The sequence below is a fragment of the Cupressus sempervirens genome, chromosome 2 (assembly GCF_028749045.1).
Source record: "Cupressus sempervirens isolate cs-2001-9-10 chromosome 2, ASM2874904v1, whole genome shotgun sequence".
NCBI lineage: Eukaryota > Viridiplantae > Streptophyta > Pinopsida > Cupressales > Cupressaceae > Cupressus > Cupressus sempervirens.
Window position 1 is genome coordinate 349,722,708 of NC_143119.1, and position 22,734 is coordinate 349,745,441.

The following is a 22,734-nucleotide window of genomic DNA, read 5'->3' on the forward strand; positions in this document are numbered from 1 at the left end:
GAATTGAAGCAAATTGGATTGGGAAATCGAATCCGGGTGGACTCCGACACGATGAAAATTTGTTGTATTATTAGTAGACAAAGTAAAGCGTGTGGACCTATCGTCTGAAAACATTATGTCCTCTCCTCGAATTCATTCCTTCCTCTTTCATCACACCGCAGCTTCTCTTCAAACTTTGTTTTGATGCTTATCTTCCGCTTTGAAAGGCGGAATAAAAGATTGGACAGGACAACGAAAAAATTTGATACCCATTTGAAATCATTTATTTGAACCGAACGGACGTTCTACTGAGCAACATGACATGGACATGGATGTTGCCGCCTCTGAGATTGAATCAGGCTTAGCTGCATTGCACAAATCCTCGCGTTTTTACTTCAGACGTAAATAATAATGATATAGTAATTACAATCAGATTAGATTTCATGGTACTTCGCATACTATAGCTTTGCCAATGATTTGATTTCAGTTGGTGTATAAATTGACACTTATAAATTGGTGTTTAAAGTCTATAAGTTGTCATCGTTATTATTCAACATTTTTATATTTATTAATCTAATTTATTATTATACTACTATTTTACTTTTTAAATAATTACATATTCACCAAATTTATCTATTATACCATTTATTTATATATGTATTGTATAATTAATATTATATTTTAAATACTATTTATAATTTGTACTAGACAAATGTAATATATGTGTTTTAAATAAAAAGTAAACTATTTGTATAAAGTAGTAATATTTATTAAAAAACATTTCATTTTTGTAATTATGGTTATAGTAATTGTACTATATTTTATGATACATCTTATTTAGATGGATTCAAGTGTTAATATCTTATTACATTTATACATAATTTAAATACATCTGATTTTTTCACATAGTAAATTAAATATTTTCGTCTATGATTTTTGATGCTTATCTTATTGGATGGTCACATTCGCCAAGATATGGTAAAACTTTAAGTTAGGTTATATGATAAGTACATATATACTTGACATGTGTCTCTAGTCCAGAGACTTTCCATGTAAGTTTTCATCTTTTTAAATTTTAGCCCGAAATGAATTTGACTGTGGACAAGTGTCATCATTCTGGAGATTTTCTCTAAAACTTGTTGTCCTTGATCATTTAAGCCCGAAATAGGATTTATACATCGATTTACAATCATCTAATCGTTATTGAAACAAGTTACTATGTTTTAGATGATATAATAAGTTAGGTTATATGATAATTACATATACTTGACACATGTCTCTTTTCCGAAGACTTTCCAAGTAACTTTTCATCCTTTTAAGCTTTGGCCCGAAATGGATTTGATTATGGACAGGGTTCATTATTCCGTAGATTTGCTCTAAAATTTGTTGTCCTTGATCATTTAAACTTGAAATAGGATTTATACCATTGATCTGTGATCATCTAATGGCTATTAAAATGAGTTACTATGTTTTAGATGATATAAAATATGGTTTCTAGGTATTCATACTTTTGGTCACAATTTTCTTCAATAATTAAATATTCGTCAAAGTTTTACAAAATTTTCATATGACGTAAAAAAATTCACCAATGAATTTTTTTTTTTTTAAGTTTGAAAAAAAAGTCGCCAATAGAAATTAAAATTTTCCCCCTAAAATAATATTGGATTGGCCAAGATTTTATACTTTTTTCCAAAGGGGGGTTTCTTAAAGTTATCCTTGGTCAAAATTTCCCAATTTTTCCGGTGAACCTCTATAGTTAGTTGAAGAACTTAAAGCTAAGGTTTAGGTGTTTCCGCATTTACAAAGCTCTCTATAGAGGTCATGGGGTGCGAAGTGGTAAAAAATTTTCATTTCAAAATGTTCGCTCAATACTCATTATGTTCACCTCCCAATAATTGCACATAGTACTTTTGACACATGACCAATCATCAACCAAGAAAGCTAGAAAATGATCGACTATTAGCACATGTGTGATCGACTATTAGAACACGTTGTGACATTTCTATAAGGATTTACCTGTGTAGTTTTTGAGTCAAACTCATTGACCAATCTCTCATGAGTAGTGATTAACTGGATGAATCCATCCCTCGTGAGAATAAATGGAACATCTAGCACTCATTGGATCTAAGTGATGCTCATAGAGGTAAAGCATTGGGATTTCTTGGGAGGGCACCCATCCCAATACTACTCCAACTTGAGCGCATATAACTACAAACTTTCCTCCTTGGTTAAACCCACTCTGCTTGTAAAGTCCATTTGCAAAACTTTCAGCAAGTGTTGTGCCTTATGAATCATTTACTAGAAAGCCCCTTTAGCTCATCAATTGATAAGTAGGAGATATTTTCCACAGCAAATCAAATTATGGTATTGTTATCAGGGTTTTAAGACTATGTTGTTTTTTAGTCCAACTCATTTACCCATCGTTCATGAGTAGTGATTCACTGCACTAATCCATCTCTCATGAGAATAAATGAGCATTTTGCACTCATTGGATCTAGGTGATGCTCACAGAGGTGAAGCGTCGAAACTCCCTCGAGGTCACCTATCCCAGTACTACTCCAAGCTTGAATGCACTTAACTATAGAGTTTCCTCCATGATTAAGCTCACTCTCCTAGCAACCTTGATTGCAAATCTTCGCCAAGTATTTTGCTTTATGAACCATTCATTAGAAAGCCCCTTAAGTTATATTAGTATGTGTGTTACGGACTATTAGTACATGTGTAATCATTCTTTGGAACTTTTTAAAGACTACAAATAGAGATACCTTCAATGATACAATATCGATCATTAGACCACCTGACAGCTACTTGAGTGTCTTCCACTCTAACCTCTGTGACATTTGTGACCACCATGCCCACATATTCTTATGGAAGATGCCGCTGCTGCATCTTGGGATTCCCAAGAGACTCATTACTATCAAGGCTAAAGAAGTACACTGCCTTTGCAAATACGTCAATGCTTCTTCAGAGCCCAGTTTTTTCCACAACTTTTTCTGCAAATTCACAGCCTGAATTCCCTCCAAACAAGAAAAACAAAACTGGTTATTTGGCAGTGTCCGCAGCAGGGGGAACGAATCCGCGAATTCGGTGGCTTCATTCAGAAGTTTCCCAAATCAAGTAATAAGTAATGATAATAATATGCTCATATTAATTTTATACTATAATTCTTGCTTTAGAATGCCCTTGCTCTTTACATAAATTAAATTCCAATCTAGAAATCGGGTAATCAGATGCCCGATTTGGGTAGAGATTTTAATATGTGAAGAGAAGAGCTTTGCTAAGATGAATAGGGGAGAACAAAGAGCGCACAGTACAATTTCTGAAACAGTTTGGCGGACAGATTTCATTGGGACAAAATCTCTGAATGATGGATGTATTGTAAGAAAGCCAGTAAAACTAATGACAGTATTCTACAATCTCTTTTCTTCCCGCTGCGCACGCGCAACGTCCATTTAATTAGTTGAAGAAATTGCATGATTTTATTTTAGTCTCGGTCAGTATAATACGACTAAAAATGTATTTGAAGGAATCGAAGTGGAAAATCCGGAGGAGTAACATGGAAGTCAAGCATTCTAGAGATTAAATAAAGATGGTACTGATGTGACATTTTAATTATTGATGGCATTCATTACTGACGGGAGCTGTCAGGCAGTCGCGAATCCTCACTCAGAAGTTCGAAAAATAATTGTTTTAAATAGGCTCAAATTATTTCCTCTCTTCTTCTGGAGGGAACGGTGTACGTGCGCTCCAAGATATCTGGAACGCGTTCCGACATTTATGGAGTGAATCTGCAGCTTAGACGCATGGGAATGTGAGCTCCTTTTGGGAAATTCTTGGTTGCATCTAATATATATCGAATCAGTTATTGGTTGCAGCGCCAATTTGTTTGGGCATAGGCATTCTCATTTATTATTAGTCCCTGCAGCGTACTAATGTTTTCATTGTGGGCACAATTAATTTTTATAATTAAAACTAATGATAAATTCCCAAGGTCAAAAGGCAGTTTATTTTTTAATTAATTTTAAAGTACTAATTTCTAATTTCTGGTGGCAATTATAGTAGGGGTAAAATTTGATTTTTTGCATAAAAAATTGAAGATAAACAGTTTCTGGAAAGTTCTCCGTTCTAGAACATTGTTGAAATCAACTGTCCTAAAGTGCAAAGCCACTGTAATAGGCGTATGGCGGAGGAAGATTTGCTATAAGTTATCCGCTGGTGAAAGCGTGGCAGAAATTCAAGATGAATCCCTAGACAGGTATTGTCATTGTACGGAAGCGATCAACGGGTGCACGCCTGTTTGGCATAGCATGGGGTACCTCTCACAAAAGAGTCAGGATTTTATCAGGTAAAATTTCAAGTGCCTGAAATTTTAACAGTCGATCATAAATTTTTGAATCCGATCTTGTGATCAGAACAGTTTTTTAAAGCTGCAGATAAATTTTTGTTGTAAAATATTTTTAATAAACACAATATTTTCATCAAGAATTCCATTTTATCAACAAATATTTTGGATGGGCATTTTGGAGATTTAAACGATACAAATCAGATCATATGCGATTATTTCAGATCATATGCCATTATTTTTAACAAATTTTCCCTTCATATTTCAGATTTTAACAAACGTTTTGTTACTATAAGAGATTCAAAGCAATATTTAATCAACAAACCAGACCCTGCTCCATTATCCCATGAACCAGTGAAATGTGTTAATTGTAGTATAGGTTTATGTTAATTTCAGTAATGTTTCGGAGTTTGAACGACATTTGGATGAGATTGTGCGCTCATTCTCCTATTTCACTTTATAGTATTTCCAAAGCTCCAAACGCACCAGAACATGTCTCCACGCCATTAGTTTTCCGAAAGCTTTTCCTAGGTCAATCGTGCAATAACGTTTGGCTACGACATTACCTTGTTCTCTGAAACCTTTTTCTATGCCGTGTGGAAAAACACAAAAATCATAATGGTGCGTAGGTAGCAAATGGGTCCCACAAACATAAGATTTTGTGGTGTCGGACACAAATTTTTATTTTTAGAGCTTTTACATTCTTAGCAACAGATTTTTTATTTTTCCGAGAAAGTGACCACAGGCAGATTGTTAAATGACCAAAAGATCTTTTATTCCATAATTGATACAAAATGTAAATTTACTATCAAAATAATATAAAACGTCATCATAGCAAAGGTTCTTAGTTTGTCAAAAATGGTCAATATGAGTTAAATTATTCCAAAATTAGTTAATTGATGAAGAATTAGCATTAAAAAAACTTTTTACAACCTATTGTTTGAAGATATTGGACTACGATATTTTTATAGTTTATGTTATGTTTCTAGGAGTTTGTACTATTCTTGAACTTTTTAATGTCTAATTTAACTAGATTTGAATATTGAAAGCACATCCTCTTTGTTTCAATATTGTCGACTACTTTTATATTACCTTCTAACCCTAGCACAAGGCAGGGACTCAAGCTCTCTCAGAGCTCTTGTTATTATATATTTTTATTAAAGAGAATAGGCAATCTCAGTGCTAATGTTTAAATAAAGGTTGATTAAATTTTTATGTCCTATATGTGGACTAATATTTTCACTAGCTAATCTTTTGATCAGAAGTTTGAAATATTTTAAAAATATATCTGTGTACATTACTTTTTTCATTGGTTAGACATTATTTTATTAGTAGTATAATAGATCTTTAACAAGAGCTTGAAAGAGTTAGTCTTTATCTTTAGGTTGAAGAAGAAGATTGATTTGTGGCTAGACATAATTTTATTAGGAGTATACTAATTCAATATTAATTTTATTGACAATAGTTCTTCTAGTACTTCGAGGATTGCTAGGTGCCCTTTGTTGTAGTGGTGGTGGTTATCATCAGTGATCATATACTGATCATATACTGATGGAAGTAATATTCAAATAGGAACCATTTAAAGCCTATTTTGTAGATAAACCTGATAGTATGTGTTCTCCAAAGTCAAAGAATAATGTTGTATGAAAATAATCATAAATTTGAAATTATATAAATGATAGAGAGAAATAGTTTTTATATAAAAAATTAATTAATAAACAAATTGTTTTAAAATTGTTTTGTAAAGTTATTGAGAATTTTATATATTTCAAGTTATATGACTTAAAAATAATAATTTAATCATGGGATATCAATTTAAGAGGGAAAAAAAAAAAAAAAAACTTAGTCCACTTAGTTTTTAGATATTCTAAGTTACTAGAGTTATAAGTTTTCTAAGTTACTTACTAGAGTTATATAACTTAGTTACTATTTTTAATTTTCTATTCTTTTAAACATTTGTTGACTATTTTATATTTGGTATTATAGATTTTATTTCATAATACGTTTTTTAATAAGCAAGAGGTCAAAGCCATATATCAAGAATAAAATGTGTACAACCCAACTCATGAGGTACTGATAGGACGGAGTTGGGTAATAATCCTTCAGTCTAGCCTTATTTTGTATCATAAAAATAATTATCAACTCCTTAACCTATGGCATGAGAGTCTCTCCTAGTGATAAGATCCTCCTTGTTGTCTTTAATATCCTGAAACAAAACAAGAAAAACAAACCAAACATGCAACTTCCTAATACTATGAAGATGTTAAAAGAACTTTAGATACCTTGAGAAGACAATTGGTTAGTTAAATAAAAATCCATATTCCTAAGGATGTCATCAATCATAATTTGAAATGCATATTAAAGTTATAAAAAGAGAAGAGCATACTCGGTGTCTTAAAAAACATCATCAAGAGCAGTTATATAAAAATATCATTGTAATTATTGCTAAAACATCCCTACTATTACATTCGGATCAATAGAGAAATATTTGAGACAATGATTAAACATTAGGCGTGAGAGAGGTGGTAATTCCCAAGTTGCCTAACTCATCTGCACATTTATTTCCCACTCGGTAAATGTGGTTGAAAATGATGCTTTTGAAACATTTGCTAAGTTTTATGCCCATTGACACTTTCACATCTATTCTCCAATTAGGGAAGGTTCCTTTTCCCATTGCATTCATTATAATAGCAGAGTCACCCTCTACTTCCAAATTTTTTTATATTCATGGATTTACATAACTAGAGGCCTTCTTCTAGAGTTGAGATCTTTGCCTAATTATTTGTGGCTTTACCTATATATTTGGATAAGTTTACCACTTCTTTCCCTTGATCATTATGAATGATACAACTTATGCTTGTAGGGTCAGGGTTTCCCCTTGGTGCCCTATCAAAATTGAGCTTAAACCAACCATCCTTTGGAGCTAGCCGCACACACTCTAATCTTTTTAGTTTACCATAACTATCTCCTTCCCCCAAAAATGGATGAGTTTTCAAACCAATCCATCTTCCCCTCATCCTTTTATACTAGTAAGGATATCAGATTTATCTATATTTAACTATCGATCCAACACCTTAGAATAATTGGACCAGATGACTTTTAAGGCTAAGGCCTCTCTAACTGAACGTTCCCCAAACAACATTGTATCATCCACAAAGTGTTGATGTGTAGATGGTTCCTCATTGCTTGTTATAGGGACGCCTTTGATGAATCCTTCCAATTTAGCTCATGTAATTAATCTACTAAACACATCTTCCATCAAAATGAAGAGAAAGGGAGAAATTGGGGTCTCCCCTTCTTAGACCAATTGGTTCGCTTCCGTATGTAACTCTTAGAGAGGGTAGTTGGAAGGTAAATTCTATCCACTCCTGGCTTGCATCAAGTGGTATAAGACTAAATATTTATTTCTTGCAAAGTTTGGGATCATGTAGAACCTTGTTGAAGATTGGTTGTAGAGTGGCATACTTACTTTTTAACCTATAACTTGGAAAAGGTTACGATTATTGCAGGAACTATTGTCAAAATGGTTCGAGGTAGAGGAAATGTAGAAAATGTTATTATGGACATGTTGAGATAGATTAAAGCTATATTTGAAGTTGTTGAAATAACCCAAATAAGAGGAGTACATCTTGAAGATGTTAGTGATGAAGAGGAAGCATCAACACCTAATGTATGGAACATATGAAGAGAGACTTTTAAGAGAATTGAATAGAGTGAATTCAATATCGTCTTTTGAACTTTCTACTTACAGTGGAAGACTTGATCTAATACTTTTTTGGATTGGATCTCTGAGATTGAGAAATATTTCAAGACTATGAAAGTATTCTCAAGGATAAGGTGAGGATAGTAGCTAGAAAGTTGAAAGGACATGCATCCCTTTGGCGGGAACACTTGAAAATTGATAGATAAAGAAGAGGAAAAGAAAATATCAAGAATTAAGTAAAGAGGGTTGGTAAGTTGAAAATGAAATTCCTTCTTGCTGATTATCAAGTTAATTTGTTGAGGAGAATGCAATATTTTAGACAAAAAGATATGACTATAAAAGATTATACTGAATAATTCTATAAGTTGGACTTTAGATTTGAACACATGGATGATGAAGTTGAGAAGGTTGCTAGATATTTGAATGATTTGAGGACTTCTATACAAGATAGAAAGTGTAGAAGATTCTTATTTGTATGAATTGAAGGCCAAAGAAAAGTTGGCAAAGAAAAAAGAGCATAGTAAGAGAGAAAGAGGTGGAATATTTCAGAGAAATAGAGGAAGATCTTATTGAGAAAGTAGTTGATCCGAGAGTGCATCGAATGACAAAGGTAAACCTAAATGAAAAGAAGATAGTAAAAGAAGACGAAGAGGTAACTACACTAGAGGAAATTATATTGGTTACTATAGGAACAATGACCTAATGGAAAGAGAGAAGATAAATCTTGGTTTCAAGCTACTTATTTTAAATGTGGTGAAGAAGGACATAGAGCTTTTAAATGTGACTTTTCTAGTAATAAAGTAGATAGTAGCAATAGTAGTAGAAATGATTTGATTTGGGAAGAAGTTATTAATATACCTAATGAACTTGTGAAAGGAGAGAACCCGATAATGATAATAACTCCATGGAGTGAGCAATTGGATAATGAACCTATTTTGAGGAAAAGTCTCTTTAAGACCAGATGTAAGATTGAAGATAAATATTGCAAGTTGATTATTGACGGTGGGAGTTCTCAAATTTGGCATCTCAAGAATTGGCAACTAAGTTGAAATTATAGAGATTGAGCACCCTAACCCTTATCACATTTCTTAGATCAAGGATGAACATAAATTAGTGGTAAGTGAACAATGCCTTTTGAAATTAAAGATTGGGAATTACTTTGATGAAGTTTTGTGTGATATTATGCCTATGGATTTTTGTCATATTCTTTTGGGAAGACCTTGGCAATATGATAGGAAAGTTTTGCATGATGGTAGATTGAATTACTATACTATTTGGGCTAATAGGAAGAACCACATATTATTTCCTTTGATTAAGAAACTTGAGGAAAGAAATTGTACTTTTGTGACAGTTTCTTTGGTCAAGGGAAATTAGTTTATGAAGGACATGAAGAAACAAAATATTTCCTTTGCTTTGATTCCTACAAAGACTGGGAAATAAGATGAACTTGAGCATGCTTGTGAGGTTGGATCTTTGTTGTCTGAATTTCAAGATATTATTTATGATAATGTTCTTGATGTATTACCCCCTTGTAAGAAGTATAAGTCATTGTATGGATTTGATACCTAGAGCTAGTTTTCCTAATAAAGCACCACACAGACACTTGCAGAAAATGAAGAATTGAATAGACAAGTGCAAGGATTGCTTGAGAAAGGTTTTCTCAAAGAAATTTGGGGTCCTTGTACACTATTTGTTGTATTAGAATCTAAGAAGAATGGAGAATAGGCACTGGTTCTAGAGCTATAACCAAATAAAAATGACATATAGGTTTTCTTTGCCTAGGATGGATGACATTATAGACAGATTGAGTGGAAAAAAGTATTTTACAAAGATTGATTCGAAAAGTGGCTATCATCATATTAGGATAAGAGAAGGGAATGAATGGAAGAATACTATTAAAGTTGATGATATATCAACCCCACAGCTCCAAAGAATCAACTACATGTAAACATCTATCACAGAAAGAGAGATTCAAAAGCTATGGAGGCTGGAATTGCATGCAACTATCCATTCACTATTTCTTTCCTTCACTCTTTTGTCATTTTCAATGCTTAGTCGGGTATGCAAAATTACCTAAGGCCTCTAAAGAAAAATAGAAAACCCATTCCAAATGATACAAAAAAAAAAAAATTTATACAATTTACAAGGTTCTCTACTTGATTCCAAAAGTCCATTAATATTCAATTGTTGGAAATCAAGTTATGGACACATCTCTGCTAGTTGCCTTGTCCAGATCAACAACCTGGCTGAAAAGCATGATGATGCTTTGGAGGATAAAACAACAGTTGGTGATTGTATGATAGTTGGAAGCATAGTTTATGTTGATAAAATTTTGGATAAGCTTGTAGAGTCCCAAGACAAAGATTCAAACTTTCCATGTGAGCTTGATATAGATTTCGTTGTTTATGAAGATGATGCACATGGATTTAGGGATTCCTACATCTATGAGGAAAATGGTCTAAATGACGTAATAGAAAAAGAACTTGTAGAAATGTCAAAATAGAAGGTATCACATGGTGATTCTACTAGTGACAAAGAAGATGGAGGTTTCAAAAAGAAGTTTGAGGAAGCTACTAATAGCTCAAGTTTGACTGCAAAAGATGATGACACTATAGAGGAACAAACACTAGTTGGTGATGCTATGATAACTAGAAGCATAGTTTTTTCTGATAATATTTTTGATAATTCTGTGGAGCTCCTAGAGATATATTCAAAACTTCCATGTGAGGTTGGTGTAGTCCCTACTGTTAATGAAGAGAGTGCACATGAACTAAGGGATTTCAATAGCTGTGAGGAAGGTAATTTCAATAATGTATAGGGAAAAGAACTTCACCTAATTAAAGATCTAGAAAGGTCACAATAGAAGATATCATATGATGACTCTACTAGTGTTTAGGAAAATGAAGCTTTTGAAATGAAATCATAAATTTTATACCAGCTTAGATTTGGCTGCAAAAGATGATGAAGCTTCAGAGGAGAAAAGAATGGCCAACAAAGGTATGATAGCTGGAAGTAGAGTTTTTGTTGATAATATGTTAGTTGAATATGTTAAGTCCCAAGATAAAAATTTCAACCTTAAATGTGAGGTTGGTATGGATGTTGTTGTTAATGAAGAGGATGTATACGAATCAAGCAATTCTAGCAACATTGAGGAAGAGCAATTCTAATGATTTAAATGAAATAAAACTTAACATGATTGGAGGTGTAGACCTAACACATGATGAAGATGAAGATTCTGGAGAGTGTTATAGTGGGGAGATTTCAATTGGAAAGGATGGCCCACAAATTATTCTTTCTTATGTTATTGAAGAAGCTAGTTTGTCTACTACTCCATTGAAGAAGTTTGAGTATGTAGGAAGCAACAATATATCCTTTTTTCAGGTATAAATGATTTTGTTGTGGAAGGGAGGCGACAAACTCTTCCAACTGATTGTCAATCAAATACTTCAATAAAAATCTCTGAGATCATGGAGCGCTAGAAGGAATTGTGGACTCGATGAAGAAGATAGAATTCACAACCAACACTACTACATCTCCTTCGTTAGATATGGATAACTGTGTAACTGAAGAGAGTGTTGAACTTCCTGAATTAGATAATCCAGAGGAGATGCCTGAGATCACAAAGGGCCAACTATCTCCACACTTGAATTTATTGCTTGAAGAAGATACTCAATCAAAGAAGAGTGAGCTTACAAGGAACACTAATATAACCCCTCCTTTAGTCATGGATGACTCTGACTATTGCTTATGATTGTGGTGTCATAGAAACTTAAGAAAACTAGTTCAAGTACATGAAGGAAAGCTTGTAAAGAATTAATTTCATCCAATTCCCTTGTGCTTGCCGACATTACTACCTCCCCCACTGTTGACATTAAGTCAAGTTTGTTATTAGTGACAACACTTATTCAGATTTTGTATGCCTATTGAGCTCATTTCATAGTCTACAATGTTTGCCATGTAATCCAATAGCCACCAAACTTCACAGTTCCTACCGAGCAAGGTCAGTGCAAGAAGTTGGGTCTCACTTTTGGCCAAAAAGTAGAAGTATTTTTCTTGTTTTTGAAAAAAATTGTCAATTGATGTCAAAATTTGAGGCATTTAGAGAATGAATATAAAAAAATTTCAGAAATAAAAAATTTTAGTGTTCGGAATCTAGTTTTTGAATATGTAATTTATTTGTGTACCCATATGATAGATTTTTTTTTTTGGTACGGATTTTTAAAACCACTTTTTCAAAATGCCTGTTTTAGGACCATACCACGCTCGTGTACGAACACCAAAATTTGACACAAATAAATGAATTTTCGTAAATCCTTTTAAAGGGAGTTACCTAATACACCTAAGATTGATGACAATATTTTTCCTTAATTTTTTATTGAATAATTTTATTATTAATAATTATTAATTGGCTATAAAGGCAAATTTTAAAGCCTCTTGTGTACAGACATCATAATTTGATCAAAAATTTACTTTTTTCAAATCTTTTTTTTAAACCTCAAAAGAATTGTATGTAGATTGATTACATATAAATTAATTTAAGAAAAATTATAAAATAAAAAAGTTATTAAAGTTTTAGTGAATGTCACTTTTTAACGTTTAAGAGATAGTTTTGATTAATAAATAATAGAAAAATAGAAAATCAACTAATAACACTATAAAATTTACATTTTTGAAATCAGAACAGTAAGACCTATAATGGGTTTTTGTTTCATCAAAAACTTCAATGGGGACGACCCTATAAAAATTATGACAATTTCTGAAATTGTCGATTAAATGCCTTAGAAAAAAAATGGTTCACAAAGGCATGGCTTGGTGGGACCAAGCCTATGCCATGCCTTTCCCCAAGGCAAAAGCCGATGCAAAATGCACGACGATTCCAAATTCTCACTCATCTCTCACAAATCGAGCACTCAATTTGTAATTCCAAAATCGGGTACTTGATTGCTAATAACTATTACCCAATTTTTAAGAAATCGGGTACCTGTTTCTAATGTACCCATTAGGCCCCAAAAGCTGCCCCACAGGCCGACTTTCAATGATTAAAATGATTGAATAACAGTTTTAGATCTGTAGCAGCGACTTCTGTCACACTTATTCCATTTTCTTGTCCTCTTCTGCAATTTGCAAGCGATTGATTCAAATTCAAAACAGGTGCAAACATGGGATCAAAACAATGAAGAAAGAAGAAAATGAAAGTTTTGAAAGATGAGGAGATTGCATCAAATAAAGAGGATGAAGCACAACATCAATGAGAGAGAAGACAAAGAATTAAAGACTTGAACAATGTTTCAAAGGAGAAAGACATTGAGGATACCACGATGGATGAAGAGGCCGAAGAAGAGAACCCAATGCAAGGAAATTCAGGTGCACATTTTAATCAAACACTCAATACAGGTGTGTCTCCAAACCCTCAAATTTTTTCTTGTGATGAAATTGGTGATTTTTTAGAAGTAGGTTACGATTTGAATGATTTACATTTTCTTCATGAGAATAATTTGTCAACACAAAAAAATTCAATTGAAACGCATGCGAAAGAAATACCAAGAAAATTTGAAAATGAAATTGAAATCCCAAACACTAGTGAAAACGATATATCAGTTGAAAATAAAAATTGCATGAATGTAGACATAGAAACACCAACTATTGAACAAACATATCAGAATGATAGTAAAGTATCTGAACATAATTTTCATTATCCTAATGATGTGTTAGATAATCTTGAGGGATTGGTTTCATGGAGACAAATTAGGACACATGCGAACAAATTATATAGACACTTTTTTTATAATAAGAAATTTGGGTTTCAATGTCAGTTGATGTTGCAACTAATTAAAACATCTAAAATGCGAAAAGTAATGAGAAGGTTAGGAATGTATACAAAATCGAAAAAATAAAAATGAGTCTTTAAAACAAGTTGTATCCATTGTTGCAAGTGCCTTTGATTTTATTGGAAAGAGAAGTCACTTTAAAGATAATAATGTAGCACAACGAGCAATAACAACAGCTTTAGTTAACAAATCAACAACTGACAAAAGATTGATTAGCAACATAAGTGGATATTTTAATGTCAATCATAAGACTTTAGAAAGAGCTGTAAAGAAAAGGGTTAACTTTGAATGTGATCCAACAAATATTTTGTGGACTTCTAGTGGTAGACTCCTGATATGTGACATGAAACTTATTAGTGAAGTCAAAAGTTTGGTTGAAATTTTTTGGCATGATAATACAAGAGTATCACCTAATTCAAGAGATGTTCTTAAATTGAGAGTTGGGTCAAAAATACATGATCCACATCCTAAACACCTTTTGGACATGACTTAGACTAAATTTATTAAAAAATTTGTAGATGGTAAGGTATTAACTATTACCATTAGTTAAAGATCTTTTGAAAAGTGTAAACCATGGTATGTAAGGATTAATAAAGAAAGAATCACATGTTGTTGTAAAACCCATGTTCAATTTTGTTACCATTATGATGTATTTCGATCTATATGTGGTACCATGCATAGTAAAGAAATGTTGCAGGAATGTGGTATAAAAATACCACCTCAAACTATAAAGGATTTCATATCAGGTTTGTTATGTAAGCCACCTAATGATCAATACTTTCTTTCCAATGCATATCTTTCTGGTACATGTGATATGCACAACAATCTTTCTTTGTTAGATGAATGTTTGCATGAAAATGCTTTGACTACTTTTGGACAAGAATTAGTTGATGTAAAAAGATTCAAAACTATTGAATATCTATTGAAGGATGAGAAGACTAGAAGAAGGTGTGATCTAGTTAGAGATAAAGTTAGTTGTCATGCATTTATGGATGAGTTTAAAAGTGTGATCATACCAAAATATATTAAACACTCTCAATATGCTAGATGACTTGATGGACAATTTCACATATGTAAGAATACATTTCCAATTGGTACTATACTTTCAGTTGTTGACTTTGCAGAGAACTACACACTTGCACCTCAAGATGAGATACAACCACAATATTACAATTCAGTGCAAGTAACAATTTATGTTCATATAGTTTATAGGCGTGCACCTAATAGTACAGAGGAGGATCAAAAATATTGAGAGTACCATTTCTATATGAGTGATAATAAACTTCATTCATTTGAGTTTGTCCAATATTGTTTCAAGGTCTTTTATGATAATTTAAAACAGAGACAAATTCAAATGACACAACATTGGATATGGTTAGATAATTGTACAGGACAATTCAAGAATGCTAGAATGTTCTATTGGTTGAGTAGGACACATAGGCAAACTAATATCCAACATGTGTGGAGTTTTTTTGAGGCTGGACATGGTAAAGGAGAACATGATGATGCTAGTGCATGTGTGAAGAAAGCCCTTAGTAGAGAGCAATTAAAATTTGAGGGAAAAGCCAAATTCAAAAATGCACATGAGATTGTCGAATGGTGTAACAAATATTTATACACAGGATCAAGTGAGAACTCTACAATCAAATGTTTCTTCTACCTTGTTGAAGAGAAGAATATCCTTTCAAGATATGATTGTGATACAATTAGTGGGTCAGCTAAATGGCATTCATTTAGGAGTTCAGATTCTAACACTTGGACTATATGTAGAGAACTTGTTTGTTTTTGTCAATTTTGTCTTGCAAGTGAATGGGAAGAATGTGAGGATAGATAATGGGTTGAAGATTGGCAAAAAAAATCATTAGCACCTACTGACACACATTTTCAAGAATGAAGGCCAAAATGTTACTTTTGCATCAGAAGACTATGGTCGTATTTCAGACCTTGTACAACTTGGTATGCACAATTTAATTAGATTTTGTTGTGGATGGTCAAATACCATCCACCACCACTCCCAAAAATGTGCTGCTATACGTGGATGTGTACACCACCTAATGGAAATTCAAGGTTTCTTCTTATTAATTTCCTCACCCATCTTAGGGTTTTAAAAAAACTTTTAAAATTCCCTTTACCTATATTGAGGTTATGAACCCGTTTGTATGATAAGTGGTCGGAATAGAAGGCACACATGCTTTCCCTCCACGATCTAAATGAATCAATGTTAGAATCTAAATGATGTATGGAGTGAATCACACCTTGCATGCTATCTGCAAGATGTAGTAGGTAAGGAGGGGGGTGGGTTTCATGTCAGATAGCCTCTATATCACACATGAGGTCGTTAAGGTTACGCCTCATGCTCTCATAGAGCTCATCTGCGGTGGGTGGTAGAGGTGGGGGTGGAGGTGGAGTTTTAGGTGGAGATGGAGGGTGCGGAGGTGGGGGTGTGGGAGGGGGAGGGGGTAATGACGAGTCCATCAAATATAATCTTCATATATGTTTAAACAACATAAAAAATGACAAAATTACTATTTAATAAAATTTAAATCTAAAATATCAACTAGATATAAATGCGCATATCTTTATTAAAATCATATCAATTAAATAAATAAAGTTAAACACTTAAGTCAAATTGAAAATTAAATATTGAATTTAAGTCTAATCATAAAATAATACTCCAAAAAACTATATCTAGGTTAGTTCAAGGTTTCTTTTCTTAAAATAGGAGCCACCTAGCTAATTTTGCTTTCATGTACACTTATTTCATGACACTGGGGGATTGTATTCTCATTATGGATTATATGTTCATCTCAGGATCAAACAAAGTTAAGATTATGGCAAGGTTATGGTTTACAATTTTGTTGTGTTTACGGTTTTCATGATGGCTAAGCTTAATATTATTATATTGATTATGGTCCTTTAATGTCAGGGAACTTACCTAGGATTATGGTTTTAGTTAGAATTAATTTAGGTTTTGGATATTTATTATGGTTATATTGTTTAAAAGATATATAATAGATGGCATTAGGATGAGAGTTAAGGTTACAATTAGAATGAAAGCTTAGAGATAGAATTATGATTTGATTAAATTATTTATGATTATAGTTTGAATCCTAAATATTATTCACTTTTTAATGCAAACTATATGTATAGATCATGTCCTAATGAACTAATACATGAACCCTATCCCTAACCATATAATAATCCTAATTCTAATCATAAGTACTTAAACTTCATAAATTATCATTTTTCTTAAGGTGTTTTAATGAGTTGCTGGATATGAACCTTAATTATAAACCAAGTAATCATAAACCTTAATCATAAATCTTAATTATAAACCTTAATCACAAATCTAAATATACTTATAAAATCTAAATTATAATAGTTTAGATCCTATTTATATTCTAGAATTGAATACAAATCCTAATACTAGATCCTAATCTTAAATGTTAAATGTTAAACCCTAACCTTATACATGTAAATCATAGTTAAGGTAAAGATTAGGGTTTAACATTTAAGCTTAATGTTTTTATTTAGAATTAGGAGAAGGGCTTAGCATTTATGATTATTTTTAGGATAAAGGTTTACCATTTAGGATAACTTAGTTAATCTAAGGGTTAAGAATTTAGGATATAAAGGTTTAGAATAAGGGTTCTGACTTGACATAATTAGAATTTAAAAGTTAATGTCAAGGTTTAATATTTTGTAAATTAGGCGCATGCAATCATAAATTGGATGTAATCATGTAAACTCAAGTCACACTAAATAAACCCTACATGATGCTAGAAAGCTATAAAGCGTAATGAGATTATGATCTTGTAATATGGATTAGTTCTTGAAAATGCCCATAATTCACTCAGAAGCACTTGCAAATCATCTAGAATGATTTGCAAAACCTTATTACAAAAAATGTAGATATCTCAAAAGCTTGAGTTGATGGCACATTTATAAAAATCTTTGGGAGTTCAATGGTTTGGATTCATTCTCCATGAGTGGTGGAGGTTGAATCCTTGATTGATCAATACATGATTAAACTTTATTGGTGGGAATTAATTTCATTTTCCATTACTGATGATATGGATAATTGATCATTTTAATTAATGCATTTAATTAATAGTTCTAGCCATAGGATTTAAAAACTTGATTTGATTAATTATGTTAGGATTAATTAATGAATCAATGCCCCTTTTTTATAATTATTTTTTAATATTAAATTATTGATGTTTTGTCATGGGCCTGTGGAGCAGGAAGCCAAAGGAGAGCCCACATAAGAAGATGTCATTAGGGGACTCTAGAGAATATTGAGAGTAGCATAGTACCAGGTGATAGTCTAGACATAGATGATACTCACTTAGGATATAAAGGTTTAGGCATCCAGTGGAAAGACAAGTTATTCACTTCTCTAGATATATTCTTAGGCATCCAAGGGTGTAGTCCCTCCTACTCGCATTGATGTTCCACCTCCACCTCTTGATGGTGATGGAGGGTTATTTAATTAGATGCCTGATTCCTTCTTCTCTTCTAATTTTTTTATGACGTATCATTTTGAGTCCTTTATATCAATGTTTAAATAGTTTTAGGGTTAGGGTTCAATTTGGTTTACTATTTGATTAGGTTTATGCTTAGTTTCAATTAGGACAAGAGTTAATAAATTGAATTAAGTTTTAAAGTGCTAAATTTGGTTTTAGATATAGAATTATAGTTAGAGATTTTAGATTAAAAACCAACATTAATTCAAAAATGTTAGGTTTAATTTTTTTTTTTAAAGTGTTGAATATATTATTGAGTTAGGTTTAAGTTTAGGGTGATTTGGTTTAGTCTTAAGGTCAATGTTTAACTTTGTTCAATCTTAGGGTGAGGGTTCAATTTGGTTAATGGTTGGGGAAAGGATTCAAGGTTAAATTTGGTTTGTACTGTTAAGTTGGGATATATAATTAGGTTTATGATCATGGTTTAATTTAATTTGGTTTATAAGTATAATATTAATTAGTTAAGGGCTAGGGTTAGCTTTCAATCTAGTTTGATATTCAATTTGGTTTAGGGTTACCTGGGTTAGTTTATTTTAGTGTTATATTAAGATATTTAATGCTCTGATATCATTCATTTTTTGATATTTTGATTATATCACCCCCATACATTGATAGTATATGCAATGATTACAAATATTATTTGATCTCATTACATGTGTCATGGTAAATTTTTTTAGTTTATACATGAGATGCTCCTATATGGTGTTTTTCTTTTCTTATAATATAGTGTTATATATAAATTTACGCAAGTGCCCTTCTCGATTATCTATGATGGATGTAGTAAATGACATATCTCTATATGATTCTTTTGATATGATATGCATGGATAATATAATGAAAATTTTAAATCCTTCCTATGCAATAAATGATGTAATTAGATATGTAAATGTTTTTAGATTCACATGTATGACATGTAGATGTAGATATGATGCTCCTCTAGGATAATTTAGTTTATCATAAATAAGGTTACGATTATGGTTTGACATTTATAAAATTAGTACTTGGTTCTTAGGATAGTTATTTAATTATTTATATATTACCTAGTGTAGGTTTTAGCAAATTAAGATTATGGTTAGGATGATAGTAAAGGTTATGATTAGAGTTTTGGTTAAAATTGGGCTTATAGTTAATCCTAAATGATGCCCAGCCAAGGGATCCAAAGAGCTAATCAAAAGTTTTACTAAGCAAGCAATAATATACATACAATAATTTACATTTATAAAAAAACATAAGGAATTACATTTCTTAACGAGAACATTTACATTTCATTTTTAAATAATTATAAGTACTAAAAGTAAAATAAATAACACATCCACATGAAAGAATAACTACTTGAGTTCAATCCATTTAAATAATATACATTTGTTCTGAATGCCACTTGGCAAATTAATTTGGAATGCACAATCATCCATTGTACATGTCATAGGATATGAAAGGATGAAAGAATATGCATTTATAAAATAGTTTACATCATCCATTTTTGATCCATGAAACAAAGTACAATACAATTTAAGTAAAATCATTAAATACTAAGTTTTGTGTTTGGATCCCTTGACGGGGTGTTACGTGATTAAGTACTTAGTTATATGTTTAGGATTTTATTGTACATAACTATATGGTTAGGTCGAGGTTATAGTTTAAATAATGAATTTAGGTCAAGGTTATATGGTTCTAGGTTGAGGTTATATTTATTTGTAATTACATGTTTAAACAATGAATTTAGGTCGAGGTTATATGGTTCTAGGTTGAGGTTATATTTATTTGTAATTACATGTTTAAACAATGAATTTACATCTAATATAATCATTCAACATTGTAATAAATACATAAATTAAATACATTTCAAAACATCTAAAATAATAATTTTTTAAACGAACACTTACGAAACAATATTTAAATTAATAGATACAATAATCTAAACATAATACTCATTAACAATGTAAATTTACAATTTTACGTATATTAAAATTGAAAATAATAATAAATTAACATTAATAAAACATAAAATTGAAAATAATTAAGTAAAATAGTACAAAACATATTAAAATACCTGGTATATCAAAGACTAGCAACAAGGGGTGGTCGGTAGAGCTAAAAATCGGGCTCCCGTATCTCTCTCTAATTGGGCTCCCATTTTCAAAGTCATGAAAATGACTTCAAAAATGCCAAAATTAGGTATATACGAGTTTTTGAAATCAGGTACCCGATTTCAAGCAAATTAGATACCCGATTTGTAAAGTAATCGGGTGCTCGATTTTTAAGCACTTCGGTTTTTACAAATTGGGACCCAATTTTTAAATTGTGGCTCCTGAAACATGAATTTAGAAAAGGGTACTCGATTCTAACAAAATCGGGTACCCGTTTCTAAGAAGTACAATTCTACAGATTTGACTTCCATAGAATTCTGACCCAACTTCTTGTGGTCACCCAATAGTTTAGTGGTTACCAAGCTTCGCAGTTTCTATTGAGTCATCAGTTCATGTGAAACGAAGTCAGTGTTAACCAAGTGATGAGATGATTAGTGCTTACCGAGTTCAGGTATGGTAAATGTGGAATTCAATTTTTACCATGTTATACAGTATTTACCAAGTTGCCAATGTAGACTAAGATCGAGACTACTTTGAGATGATTAGTATGGACTAAGCCTCCACTTCTACCGAATGCATGACGATGCTAAGTAATGACAGTGGACATCGTATATCAAAACTTCACCAATTCAGTCTTTAGAACCTGAGTGTCTTCATTCAAGCTGACTTTGTAATATTGGTGTTAACTTGTATATTAGCCGACTTTGTAGTTTTGTAAATTGGATTGATATATATATATATGTAATGTATCGTATCATATCCATAAGAGAGATATAGATGCAGACATAGATGTGCGTATGCATGAATGGGTAAGAGGCATGTGAATGTGAATCAATAGAAAGTATATTGTAAGGCCATATCAACAAAGGAGTAGTAGAGTCATATCTATCACACAAAGGTGATCAATACTTCAAAGAATCTCTATCACCAAATCAGTTGTAACTCAGAGATCTACTGTTTTGTCCTAACAAGTGAATCAGCTCCAAAATCCTCTAACAAGGTAGAGTTAATAGTATTTTGTCAAATCTCTTTACCGAGTGCATACTTCATTGTATGTTTGTAAATCCTCTAACAAGGTGGACCTAGCAGTCCTAATTGCTCCTAACAGGGAAGATCATCAGAAGTGATCATTGTAAGCCTTAACAGGCCAACTTTATGCTATAGTATTGGAGTTTTGTGGGCATCATCCCCGCCCCTGTTTTACTTTCTATTTGGAAGGTTTCTAGGTCACCAAATTATTTTGTTCATATGTCATGAATGTTTATGTTTTTAGTTTCTTATGCATGCAGTTAGATCTGAGTTAATGAATTAAATTATTATTGGGTTATTGCAATTAAAGTTTGAATTTGATAAAGTTTTCAAGGTTATTGATTCACTCCTCCCCTCTCTGTACCCTAGCATAGTCTTGAATATTTCTAACAATTGGTATTAGAGCATTGTGGTTCTTAAGATAAAGCTTGACAACTTGAGCAAAGATCAAGGACAATGAATATTTTTAGACTTAACAAAGCAATTGATAGTGAAAAGCTAAATCTAGAAATGGCCATTGCACAACTCAAGAAAGCTAAGGAGAAACTTTCTCAATCTCTGAAAAGAAGGAAGGAACTTGCAAATCAGATGAATAATCACCAGTACATTGAAGAAAAGATTGAAGATATTTTCCCTTCAAGTAGTTCAGATGAAGCAAATAATGCAATCAAAGAACTATTAGAGAAGAATGGTTCCCTACAAGAAGAAGTGAGAAAGCTCAAAAGAGAACAAGAAATTCATTCAGTAAGGCTATGTGAAATCTTGGGGCAAAAGAACAAGATGAAAGAAGAAATGGATAAAAGAAACAATGAGATCCAGAACCAATCCATTCAACATGAAGATCTTGTATATCAAATATCCAATGCAAATGAAGAAATCATGAGTTTGAGATTTTAAAATGAAAGAATAAGAAGTGAGTTGAGATCTGAAAAGAAAACCAGTGAAAGATTGAAAAATGATTTGAACACTAAAAAGTAAGTCAATGAGAGAATGATGAAATCCCAAGCAAACATGAATCAATTGAATCAACTAAATGAGCATAATCTCTATAGACAAAAGGGTAAAGCAGGAATTGGATACAAAGAAGAAGGTGAATCCTCTAAACAAGGTGCTCAAAGGAATCAAAGACCTACTTGCAATCACTGTGGTAAGATAGGTCATACATCAAACAAATGTTGGAGTAATGGAAAAGAAAAACTCAATGGTAAATGTTACAATTGCAATTAGCATGGTCACAAGG